General features: G+C 48.9%; 1 protein-coding gene and 1 long non-coding RNA gene across 3 annotated transcripts in view; one reads left to right on the forward strand and one right to left on the reverse strand.

Annotated features, from left to right (window-relative positions):
- Window positions 1-12,764, forward strand: part of LOC137540814 (uncharacterized) — a 291,452-nt gene that overhangs the window by 169,484 nt on the left and 109,204 nt on the right. For both annotated transcript variants that reach the window (XR_011025053.1, XR_011025054.1), the window contains exon 3: window positions 6,679-6,728. This is a non-coding gene — a long non-coding RNA (uncharacterized lncRNA). The remainder of the gene's footprint in view (window positions 1-6,678; window positions 6,729-12,764) is intronic.
- The window catches only part of LOC137540813 (urotensin-2 receptor-like), a 133,034-nt gene that overhangs the window by 80,358 nt on the left and 39,912 nt on the right, over window positions 1-12,764 (reverse strand). The gene's annotated exons all lie outside the window — the stretch shown is intronic.

Below are 12,764 nucleotides of genomic sequence, written 5' to 3' on the forward strand. Positions count from 1 at the left end.
GTTACCATCCGGCAGAGGGACTGTTACCACCGGCAGAGGGACTGTTACCGTCCGGCAGAGATGTGAGTATGGGGAAAGAGGCTTCAGTCCTGTCCAGAGAGCATAGATTAAGGGATTATTTCCTGTATATTATACAGTGTGAGCTCAGCTTTCTCTCCACTGTACTCCGCACAGCATTGACAATTCAGCGAGTGACTGTTACCACCGGCAGAGTGACTGTTACCACCGGCAGAGTGACTGTTGGGGAAAAGCAGCTTGTTGTGCTGTGTGAGGAGTGACAGTGAGTGAGGAGGGGGGAGGCAGGAGAGCATCATTGGGGAAAAGCAGCTTGTTGTGCTGTGTGAGGAGTCTGACAGTGAGTGAGGAGGGGGGAGGCAGGAGGGCAGCATTGGGGAAAAGCAGCTTGTTGTGCTGTGTGAAGAGTCTGACAGTGAGTGAGGAGGGGGGAGGCAGGAGAGCATCATTGGGGAGAAGCAGCTTGTTGTGCTGTGTGAGGAGTCTGACAGTGAGTGAGGAGGGGGGAGGCAGGAAAGCAGCATTGGGGAAAAGCAGCTTGTCGCGCTGTGTGAGGAGTCTGACAGTGAGTGAGGAGGGTGGAGGCAGGAGAGCAGCATTGGGGAAAAGCAGCTTGTTGTGCTGTGTGAGGAGTGTGACAGTGAGTGAGGAGGGGGGAGGCAGGAGAGCAGCATTGGGGAAAAGCAGCTTGTTGTGCTGTGTGAGGAGTCTGACAGTGAGTGAGGAGGGGGAGGCAGGAGAGCATCATTGGGGAAAAGCAGCTTGTTGTGCTGTGTGAGGAGTCTGACAGTGAGTGAGGAGAGGGGAGGCAGGAGAGCATCATTGGGGAAAAGCAGCTTGTTGTGCTGTGTGAGGAGTGTGACAGTGACTGAGGAGGGGGGAGGCAGGAGAGCAGCATTGGGGAAAAGCAGCTTGTTGTGCTGTGTGAGGAGTCTGACCGTGAGTGAGGAGGCAGGAGAGCAGCAGTGTTTCATGTGACTTGCACAGCAGAAGGAAGCTGGTGGCACTGCTGTCCTGACTGAGGAGAATGGAGGATGGCCGACTGGCTGAGGTTATTATGTTATTGTGTTGAGCTGCAGCATGTCATGTCTCAGGTCGTTGCATATGCTCCCTTCCTGACTGAGAACAATACATGCAGCATAAATATTACATGGCATAGTAACATCACATAACAAAACTCGCACCGCAACTACTGTATAACGTGCCCTGCAGATTGGCGGGTGCTGTGTGATCATTCCAAATCGGGAATGGGGGAAGGGGGGGGGCATCCTGACAAGTTTGCCTCAGGCAGCAGCGAGTCTAGAGCCGTCCCTGTGTGCCTATAGGCTGCTGTGACGTAACTCCAGGCCTGAGTTCCGTGAATGATTTGCGTTACGATCCTCTGTGTGGTGCAACAGGAAGATGAGAACAGTACATCTCTCCTCTTATCATGGTAATCCTTCCTGTCCTCATCATCGTCAGCGAGATCTCTATTATAAAGCACAATCCCTGTAAGTATCAGAATATCGCGAACGCTTGTGCGATCCGTCAGAGAGCGCTGGATCGCGTGAAGTATCGCGCATGTATCGCGCACATAACATGCCATATCCGCCATCAGGGGTGAAGGATTGCCGATCTCTCGCCCTCTTATCAATGCTAATAACGCCATAAATATTTATAAGGCCGCTCGCACGTCCCTGCCGCTAAATCCCACTCCTCATACACATGAAAGGGCTCCAAATTAAATGTCAATATTCTTACCGTGCGGCGGCAGGGAAATGAATATCCAGCCTTATTGACTCTGCTACAGATGGGTTCGTTTGTGAAAGGGGGTGGGTAATATATGACAAGAGGCCGGGGGTTACCACAGCGTCATATATGGAGGAATATTAGCAGCGTATAAATAGAACAGGAAGCAGCGCCTCTTATTAATAATACAATACAATAACATTTCTATAGCGCTTTTCTCCCATAGGACTCAAAGCGCTTAGGCTCTCTCAGGTTCAGTAATTGGTAGTAGGATGAAGTATTCACACAACAAAAGTTATATTTCTGCAAATGCCAAACTGAACAGGTGGGTTTTCAGTCTAGATTTAAAAGGGACGCTTATAGAGAGAAGAATGTGGAACTTGCCATTGTAATCCCCCTTTCACAAATACCCATTGCCCGGCTGTCTTTGGTTGGTGATATTTTGGCTTCAGTAGCTGCACACCTGGAACAAGCATGCAGCCAGTGGAGCCACATCTGGAACAAGCATGCAGCCAGTGGAGCCACATCTGGCACAAGCATGCAGCCAGCGGAGTCACACCTGGAACAAGCATGCAGCCAGTGGAGCCACATCTGGCACAAGCATGCAGCCAGTGTAGTCACACCTGGAACAAGCATGCAGCCATCGGAGTCACACCTGGAAAAAGCATGCAGCCAGTGGAGTCACACCTGGAACAAGCATGCAGCCAGCGGAGTCACACCTGGGACAAGCATGCAGCCAGCGCAGTCACACCTGGAACAAGAATGCAGCCAGCGCAGTCACACCTGGAACAAGCATGCAGCCAGCAGAGTCACACCTGGAACAAGCATGCAGCCAGCAGAGTCGCACCTGGAACAAGCATGCAGCCAGCAGAGTCACACCTGGAACAAGCATGCAGCCAGCAGAGTCACACCTGGAACAAGCATGCAGCCAGCAGAGTATCACCTGGAACAAGCATGCAGCCAGCGGAGTCTCACCTGGAACAAGCATGCAGCCAGCAGAGTCACACCTGGAACAAGCATGCAGCCAGCAGAGTCACACCTGGAACAAGCATGTAGGCAGCAGAATCATACCTGTAACAAGCATGCAGCCAGCAGAGTCACACCTGGAACAAGCATGCAGCCAGCAGAGTCACACCTGGAACAAGCATGTAGGCAGCAGAATCATACCTGTAACAAGCATGCAGCCAGCAGAGTCACACCTGTAACAAGCAGGCAGCCAGCGGAGACAAACCTGGAACAAGCATGCAGCCAGCAGAGTCACACCTGGAACAAGCATGCAGCCAGCAGAGTCACACCTGGAACAAGCATGTAGGCAGCAGAATCATACCTGTAACAAGCATGCAGCCAGCGGAGTCACACCTGGAACAAGCAGGCAGCTAGCGGAGACAAACCTGGAACAAGCATGCAGCCAGCAGAGTCACACCTGGAACAAGCAGGCAGCCAGCGGAGTGACACCTGGAACAAGCATGCAGCCAGCAGGATTATACCTGGAACAGGCAGGCAGCCAGCAGAGTCACACCTGGAACAAGCATGCAGCCAGCGGAGTCACACCGGGAACAAGCATGCAGCCAGCGGAGTCGCACCTGGAACAAGCATGCAGCCAGCAGAATCATACCTGTAACAAGCATGCAGCCAGTGGAGTCACACCTGGAACAAGCATGCAGCCAGCAGAGTCACACCTGGAACAAGCATGCAGCCAGCAGAGTCACACCTGGAACAAGCATGCAGCCAGCGGAGTCACCCCTGGAACAAGCATGCAGCCAGCAGAGTCGCCCCTGGAACAAGCATGCAGCCAGCAGAGTCACCCCTGGAACAAGCATGCAGCCAGCGGAGTCACACCTGGAGCAAGCATGCAGCCAGCGGAGTCACACCTGGAGCAAGCATGCAGCCAGTGGAGTCACCCCTGGAACAAGCATGCAGCCAGCGGAGTCACCCCTGGAACAAGCATGCAGCCATTGGAGTCACACCTGGAACAAGCATGCAGCCTGCGGAGCCACACCTGGAACAAGCATGCAGCCAGCGGAGTCACACCTGGAACAAGCATGTAGCCTGCGGAGCCACACCTGGAACAAGCATGCAGCCAGCAGAGTCACACCTGGAACAAGCATGCAGCCAGTGGAGTCACACCTGGAACAAGCATGCAGCCAGCGAAGTCACAACTGGAACAAGCATGCAGCCAGCAGAGTCACACCTGGAGCAAGCATGCAGCCAGCGGAGTCACACCTGGAGCAAGCATGCAGCCAGTGGAGTCACCCCTGGAACAAGCATGCAGCCAGCAGAGTCACACCTGGAACAAGCATGCAGCCAGCGGAGTCACACCTGGAACAAGCATGCAGCCAGCGGAGTCACCCCTGAAACAAGCATGCAGCCAGCGGAGTCACACCTGGAACAAGCATGCAGCCAGCGGAGTCACACCTGGAACAAGCATGCAGCCAGCGGAGTCACACCTGGAACAAGCATGCAGCCAGCGGAGTCACACCTGGAACAAGCATGCAGCCAGCGGAGTCACACCTGGAACAAGCATGCAGCCAGCGGAGTCACACCTGGAACAAGCATGCAGCCAGCGCAGTCACACCTGGAACAAGCATGCAGCCAGCGGAGTCACACCTGGAACAGTGGAGTCACACACCACTGACATCACCTGCCAGCAGTAAAGATGTCACCATGTGATAGATGTCAGAATGTAAATCAGGGAGAGGAAAGATTTTACAATGAGCAAACACTGACTAAATCATTTATAAAAAAAAAATTATGGTAAAAATGAAGCACTTTTTTTTTATTACATTATTTTCACTGGAGTTCCTCTTTAATCTGCTTAGAGGAGGATCTGCTGCTTCCATACACTGCCCATAGATATTTAATAGATTTCAGCATGAAAATCACAGCTGATCTACCACTGCCCAGCCTCCCTTCGAATGAGATCTCTGCGGTCAGGCTGATGATTTTGATACATTTACTATGAAAATTGGTTGAAATTACGATTAGTCTGACATGTTGGGGGCATAGATTTCTTACAGATTTGATCACAGTGCAGTAATGTGCTGGGAATCGATGGGAAAAAAATCTATAAGTGTATGGTGCATCTTAACACTGGCAAACTATACATTGCAATGAGGGGTCAGTTATACGGTATAAGGGGGCCGCCGGCCGGCATTGTCCATAAGAAGCCCATTTACAGTACAATATTTTCCTAAGATGTGGCAGTTTGATCAGATTTGTTGGATTGTAAGTAATCTGACAGCATTTATCGATTGTTTCCATAAACGGGTCGATCAAGGTCATTTCTCTCCCCAGATACGATCATAAAATCCAACCTACCGAACAACAAAGTGCTGTATTCCAATCAAGCATAGCATCCTTTCAAGTCGATTTTCTCTACATACTGACTGCATAGTTTTCTATAATTGCATCTGAGGAAAATATTGTACCCTTAATGGGCACCTGCATGTAATGTCTTCAATGACGATGCAGTTTTAGAAGAAAATCAGCCACTCTACCCCTCTCCGATACCCTCACAGACTGTGTGTGAACGTTGCCATGAAAATATGCAACTCAAAATCAGAAAGAAGCTTCTTAAAGCTGCAAGGACAGCCATATTATCCCAGGAAAAAAACCCATAAATAAGTAGATAAATACTACTTTTATAACAGATGTATTGTACTGTCCAGTTTTTGATTTCAGTTAACTGTATACAGTAAACAAAGAGAAAACTGTTCCAGGCATTTTCCATTTTTACTACTTCTGACTAAAGTCAATCCTGATGTCATTTCCTCCCTCACTATTTTTTTTTCTCCTAGAAACTGCACTGTCATATCTAGCTTGCTTTGTAAACATATTTGAGCACAGCCTAGATCGTATTTCAGCTGCTTCTCCCTTCTCAGTCTCATGTCACACTGAACTGCCCTCAGCCAATCAGTGAGGAGCAGGAATGTGGGAGGTGAGTTGAGTTCCTTCTCCCCGGCAATGTACCAAATAGAGCCAGGCTGACAGAGATAAGATTTATTACAGCAGAAACATTTCAGATTAGATTGGAATACTTGCAATGCAGGGTCAGGTTGCAGACTGCATAATAAACACTGAGCAGTGGGTAAATGGTATTTGATTTTGTGACTGATAATCCTGCTTTAAAGAGTGAATTTGGGGAACTGTGTGAAATTTTCCTCTAGGATGCGGTTGCTGCGCAGTGAGTGAGACAACATCCTGCGGAGGAGGACGAGGTTCAGTTAGTGTATTCATAGCCTGACAGTGTGACAAACACTTCCACAAAGCACACAACACAAAGCCGCAACTTCCCTGGAAACCACATGGCCCCGAGCAGCCTATTATTACACCGCTCACTGCCTGATGTTTCATGCAGAAAAATGACTAGATATTTATTGCCTAGCTCAGGTGATACAATTGAGGCTAACTAGTTCCACACTGGCAGGAACCAAACAGGAGCATTAGAAACAGAACTCAGAGGTGTTTGAGCAGAGCAGATTGTCCAAATGATGGTGCTATTACTGAAGCAAAGTCACCTACAGATGTACTTGGCTTGTTGGGTGGCATGCTTTAACTCTTACTTGCTAGCAAGCTGCTCCTATGTGGACAGATCACAGACAAATCATTCCAGTCTCCAGCCGGTGTCTGACGACTCTATAAGCAAGGGGAGGGGAAAGAGGCAGGAGGGAGAGAAACACTGTATGTGTAATTCCTTATCTTAGTAGCTAAGCATTGCTGGGGATTAGAGCTTGTATTTTACAGGCAGGAAGTTTTGCATCAGTATTATTATCCTGATTCAAAATCGTCTGTCTGTAAAATACAAGCTGTGGGTTACTGGCTTATTTAAGAGAAAAACAATTATCTTTCAGCTTGTACGCCTTCTTCAGACCCTATCCCTGATGATTGACAATGTTCGAAGACACAATCAGGAGGTTGAGAGATATTTTTTTGCAGCAGTGTCATCCAGATACATTCAAAACAAGGGATCTTGCAAGAATTGTGAGGTATGTATGGTAAATAAATAAGACCCTTGGTTTACTTAAAGGGACTCCGAGCACCTCTCATGGGCATGCCTTTAAGCCAGACGACTTCCAACAAAGTCGTGCTATGACCCCTCTGGAGGAGCATCTTACAATGGCCATGCGTGTCACTTCCTCTTCCTGCTTCACTCAGTGATGCACTTCTCTAACAGAGAAGACAGGGGTGACCCGGAAGTTATAACTTAGTCAAGATGGCAGCTGCGATTTTTAAATTGAAATCGAACAAAAACGATTTGGTGTAGAACGGTGGGTGATTCAGGCATCAAATGGAAGAGGAGAGCACAAGCTACAGAAAGGTATGCATACTTAAAGCGAACCTAAACTGAGAGGGTTAGGGATGCTTCCCTTTAAACAATACCAGTTGCTTGTCAGTCCTGCTGACCTCTTTGGCTGCAGTAATGTCTGAATCACACACCTGTAACAAGCATGCAGCTAATCCAGTCTGACTTCAGTCACCTGATCTGTATGTTTGTTGAGGGGCTGTGGCTTAAAGTATTAGAGGCAGAGGGTCAGCAGGAGAGTCAGGCAACTGGCATTATTTTAAAAGGAAAAAGTCATATCCTTCTCAGTTTAGGTTCCCTTTAAGTACTTTACAGTACTGGTTGGAGTCTCTTTAAAGGCATACCCATAAAATATGCTCGGAGTCCCTTTAACACCTACATAGACTCAAGCTCACATGGAGAGCTTTTTTACAGACCCTATTCACTGTATGCTATTGGAGCCTGAAAACAGTTAACTGTATGTTACTGAGCAGGGGGGGCACAGTGGTTCCCAGGGGGATCCAGTGTAGCCCCACCCATAGAGACAGAACAGTGGTTAACAATGCAACATATCCATTCACTAGAGACCAGTGACATGGAAGGGCAATGACTGCCGCAGATTGACAAAGCGCGGTCATAATTATAGGTGATTTCAATTATCCAGATATTACCTGGGATATTGAGGCTTGTCACTATAGTAAGTGACAGATTTAGATCAACACTGCAAGACTAATAACTTAACTGAGATGGTAACTGAACCAACCAGGGGAGACGCTCTGCTTGATTTGGTCATTTCAAATAGACCAGATGTTATATCTAATGTGCAAGTTTGAGAACACTTGGGAAATAGTGACCATAATATAGTAACAGTCGACCTACTACTTAACAGGGTTGTGAGCAATAGAGTTGGGCCGAACCTCCGATTTTAGGTTCGCGAACCGGGTTCGCGAACTTCCGCGGAAGGTTCGGTTCGCGTTAAAGTTCGCGAACCGCAATAAACTTCAATGGGGATGCGAACTTTGAAAAAAAATAATAATTATGCTGGCCACAAAAGTGATGGAAAAGATGTTTCAAGGGGTCTAACACCTGGAGGGGGGCATGGCGGAGTGGGATACACGGCAAAAGTCCCGGGGAAGAATCTGGATTTGACGCAAAGCAGCGTTTTAAGGACAGAAATCACATTGAATGCTAAATGACAGGCCTAAAGTGCTTTAAAACATCTTGCATGTGTATACATCAATCAGGTAGTGTAATTAAGGTACTGCTTCACACTGACACACCAAACTGTTCACTGAACAGAACAGGTATGCAGTGGCGGGTTCACTAAACAGGTATACAGTGGCGGGTCCACTGAACAGAACAGGTATGCAGTGGCGGGTCCACTGAACAGAACAGGTATGCAGTGGTGGGTTCACAGAACAGGTATGCAGTGGTGGGTTCACAGAACAGGTATGCAGTGGTGGGTTCACAGAACAGGTATGCAGTGGCAGGATCACTGAACAGGTATGCAGTGGTGGGTGGGTTCACAGTACAGGTATGCAGTGGTGGGTTCACAGAACAGGTATGCAGTGGCAGGATCACTGAACAGGTATGCAGTGGTGGGTGGGTTCACAGAACAGGTATGCAGTGGTGGGTTCACAGAACAGGTATGCAGTGGCAGGATCACTGAACAGGTATGCAGTGGTGGGTGGGTTCACAGAACAGGTATGCAGTGGCAGGATCACTGAACAGGTATGCAGTGGTGGGTGGGTTCACAGAACAGGTATGCAGTGGCAGGATCACTGAACAGGTATGCAGTGGTGGGTGGGTTCACAGAACAGGTATGCAGTGGTGGGTTCACAGAACAGGTATGCAGTGCCAGGATCACTGAACAGGTATGCAGTGGTGGGTGGGTTCACAGAACAGGTATGCAGTGGCAGGATCACAGAACAGGTATGCAGTGGTGGGTGGGTTCACAGAACAGGAATGCAGTGGCAGGATCACTGAACAGGTATGCAGTGGTGGGTGGGTTCACAGAACAGGTATGCAGTGGCAGGATCACTGAACAGGTATGCAGCCAGGAAAAGCTAAGCCTAACTAATCTTTCCCTATGAGAGACAGACAGCAGCTCGCCCTACTCTCTCTAATGCAGGCACACGAGTGGCCGTAATGGCCGCCGCTGCCTGCCTTATATAAGGGGGGTGGGGCTCCAGGGGCTAGTGTAGCCTAATTGGCTACACTGGGCCTGCTGACTGTGATGTAGAGGGTCAAAGTTGACCCTCATAGTGCATTGTGGGGCGAACCGAACTTCCGGAAACGTTCGCCTGCGGGAGGCGAACGCGAACCACCGAAGTTCGCCGGGAACCGTTCGCCGGCGAACCGTTCGGCCCATCTCTAGTGAGCAAGAGGATAACTAAAAGTGTCCATACATTAGACAGTGTATGAACAGATCGACCAAGAGACAGTAGTCAACTACGTCCTGACAATCTTGGGGGTTGATGGCACGCGCCTTGTGAACACTGTACTTTGGTCTAGGGCCGCACGAAATCACAACAGCGCGACCTCGAACAGACCTGCCGGGTGGCCTGCCTCTGCCTGATTTGCCCATATTGGGGGAATGAAGTGAAAGGTATGCACTGACTTGATTAAAACAATGTGCAGTCACACAGGTGCAGTGACCAGGTATGCAGTGACCAGTATCAATACAATGTGCAGCTGTCATACCACACAGGTACAGTGAACAGGTGCAGCGACTGACTGGTATATAACACTGTGTGCGCTCACGTAGGTAGGTGCACTGAACAGGTAGGTATGCAGTGATTGGTATTACAAATGTGCAGCTGTCACACACACAGGTACCGTGAACAGGTGCAGCGATTGGTGGTATATAAAACTGCGTGCGCTCACGTAGGTAGGTAGATGCACTGAACAGGTGGGTATGCAGTGATTGGTATTACAAATGTGCAGCTGTCACACACACAGGTAGTCACTGAATGTGCTGGGCCTGGCAGTGGCAGCAACACAAGTGTCTGTGGGACACACACACACACAAAAAATAGATCACAAGAACAACATTTGCTCTCAGAAGAGCTTTTGAGGATGAGGAGTGCTTTTTAGCAATAAGATCAGCAGGAAGGAGCAACTTAACAAGCCTAAAACAACGACGCCTTGACAGAGGCGCTGCATCTATCTGCACAACCTCGGAGTTACTCCTGCTCTTGTATTTGCCTGAGGAAGCGGGCTTGAGACCCGTGAAACCCGTTGCATAGGTTTATGTGGAGTACTGATTAAATATATATATTTCTGGATACCATATATGGTGGTTGTGTCATATATATTGGGGAGACGTATCCACCCCGGTCCCCCAATTTTTTATTTGGTTTTAATAGACTACTCATTTTTATTCTGCTGGCACATCTGTAAATACTACAAAAAAAGCCTAACTAAGCTTTCCCTATGTCAGCAGGTTCTCTCCCTTCTCTAATTACTGCAGCCACACAAGTGAGTGAAATGACTGATGCTGCCTGCGTTTTACAAGGGGGGGGGGGGGGGGGCTCCAGGAGGGAGTGTAGCCTGATTGGCTACAATGTGCCTGCTGACTGTGATGTAGAGGATCAGAATTGACCCTAATGAAGTATTATAGGGGGCGGGTCGAACTCGCATATAGTTCGAGGTTCACCACGAACACGGCCCACCAAAGTTTGCGCGAATAAGTTTGCGGTCGAACCGTTTGGGCCACCTCTACTTCTGGCCTGATGCAGATCGCCGCAGCTCGCTGCAGAAGCCATGTGGTAATGTCGTTTTGGACCTGGGTCAGGGATGCAGCAAAAACGTCACTTCCGCCGGGTCACGCCTTACCACAGAAGTATGAAAGTCTCCATAGACTTTCATTGCCCGGTGGTGGGGTGCGGTACAAATAAAGGCATTGTCGCTAATTACACCGGGGCCGTGCAGCTCTTCTCCCTGTATTGTGGTCATGTGAGCCCGCCCATGCGCAGTAAGCCAGAACCCTGATATAGGGAGAAGAGTTGCACGGCCCGATGTGGAGAGGTGTTGCGCTCAGTGACGGGGACCACCAGTCCACCAAGGGAAGACTGATGTCTCCTGCGCCTGCGTAGTAGAGCGGACCCGACAGCGATTGGCTATTTCCGAGCAGAGTGCCGCAACATCGCCCCCGCTGGAGCCAGACAAATTGTCGCCTGTGCGTTCCGTTGGCTGCAGCGAGACCGCGGTTGGACATCGGATGACGGGGAAGCCTCGATAGGATCTGGAGGATTCCCGCTACCAAGGGGAGTACCCCCCAGGGGAATTTTTTTTTTTTCGTTACAGAGTCTCTTTAAAAAATATCAATATAGACAAATCACCTTGCCCAGATGGCATCCACCCCCGGATATTAAAGAGAATCTGTATTGTTAAAATCGCACAAAAGTAAACATACCAGTGCGTTAGGGGACATCTCCTATTACCCTCTGTCACAATTTCGCCGCTTCCCGCCGCATTAAAAGTGGTTAAAAACAGTTTTTAAAAGTTTGTTTATAAACAAACAAAATGGCCACCAAAACAGGAAGTAGGTTGATGTACAGCATGTCCACACATAGAAAATACATCCATACACAAGCAGGCTGTATACAGCCTTCCTTTGGAATCTCAAGAGATCATTTGTGTGTTTCCCTTCTGTCCCCTTCTTCTCTCATGCACTGAACATTACAGGCTTCCTGCAGACAGCTCTGCCTGTGCCTGTGTTTGTAATCCCTCAGTATGTGTCAGCCAGCTACTTTCACAGAGGAGGATTTTTATCCAGCTCTCTTCTATTACTGATAAGATAGCAGAGAAGCTGCTGGCTTATGTACATGGGATCAGTGAATAATGGCGCACAGCGCCTATGCATAAAAATGGCGCCGCATTAAAAAGATACGCTTATCGCTATTTATCGTTAGTACTGCATAATAATGGCGCACAGGGAAAAAAGAAGAAAAACGGCACACACTAACGTTATTTATCAATAGTGGCACACACTAACGTTATTTATCAATAGCGCCCTACATAAGCCAAACTGCAGACGTTATTTAACTGCAAAACGGTGAATGGATTTAATGTAACACTGTCAAGGTTAGGGTTAGGCACCACTGGGGGGGGTCTCAGGGTTAGGCACCACCAGGGGGGTCTTAGGGTTAGGCACCACCAGGGGGGGTCTTAGGGTTAGGGATAGGTAAAGGGAGGGTTCTGTGTGAGAGTAGGGTTAGGTATAGTTACAGTACAACATACACCACCAGGGGGTGGTTAGGGTTAAGCACCACCAGGGGGGTGGTTAGGGTTAGGCACCACCAGGGTGGTGGTTAGGGTTAGGCACCATCAGGGGGGGTCTTAGGGTTAGGCACCACCAGGGGGGTGGTTAGGGTTAGGCACCACCAGGGGGGTTTATGGGTTAGGGATAGGTACAGAGAGGGTTCTGTGTGTTAACGCTAAATAACGATAAGGCTTTAACGCTAAATAACAATAAGGCTTTAACGTTAAATAGCGATAAGCGGCAAACGGATTAGCGGCAACACTGTGCGCCATTATTCTCAGGCGCCATTTTCAGATGGAAGCATGTACATAAAACACACACTGGAGTGTGCATAGAGGGGCCTGGAGAGGGGTGTGCATAACAGACCAGCACGGAAGAGTTGGCAGCCTTCCAGACACAGGCCGACAAGTCCGACAGGGGAAAGATACATTGATTTATTACAGAGACAGTGCCAGTAGAAAGTGCTGCAGTAAG

Source organism: Hyperolius riggenbachi, chromosome 12, assembly GCF_040937935.1.
Source record: "Hyperolius riggenbachi isolate aHypRig1 chromosome 12, aHypRig1.pri, whole genome shotgun sequence".
NCBI lineage: Eukaryota > Metazoa > Chordata > Amphibia > Anura > Hyperoliidae > Hyperolius > Hyperolius riggenbachi.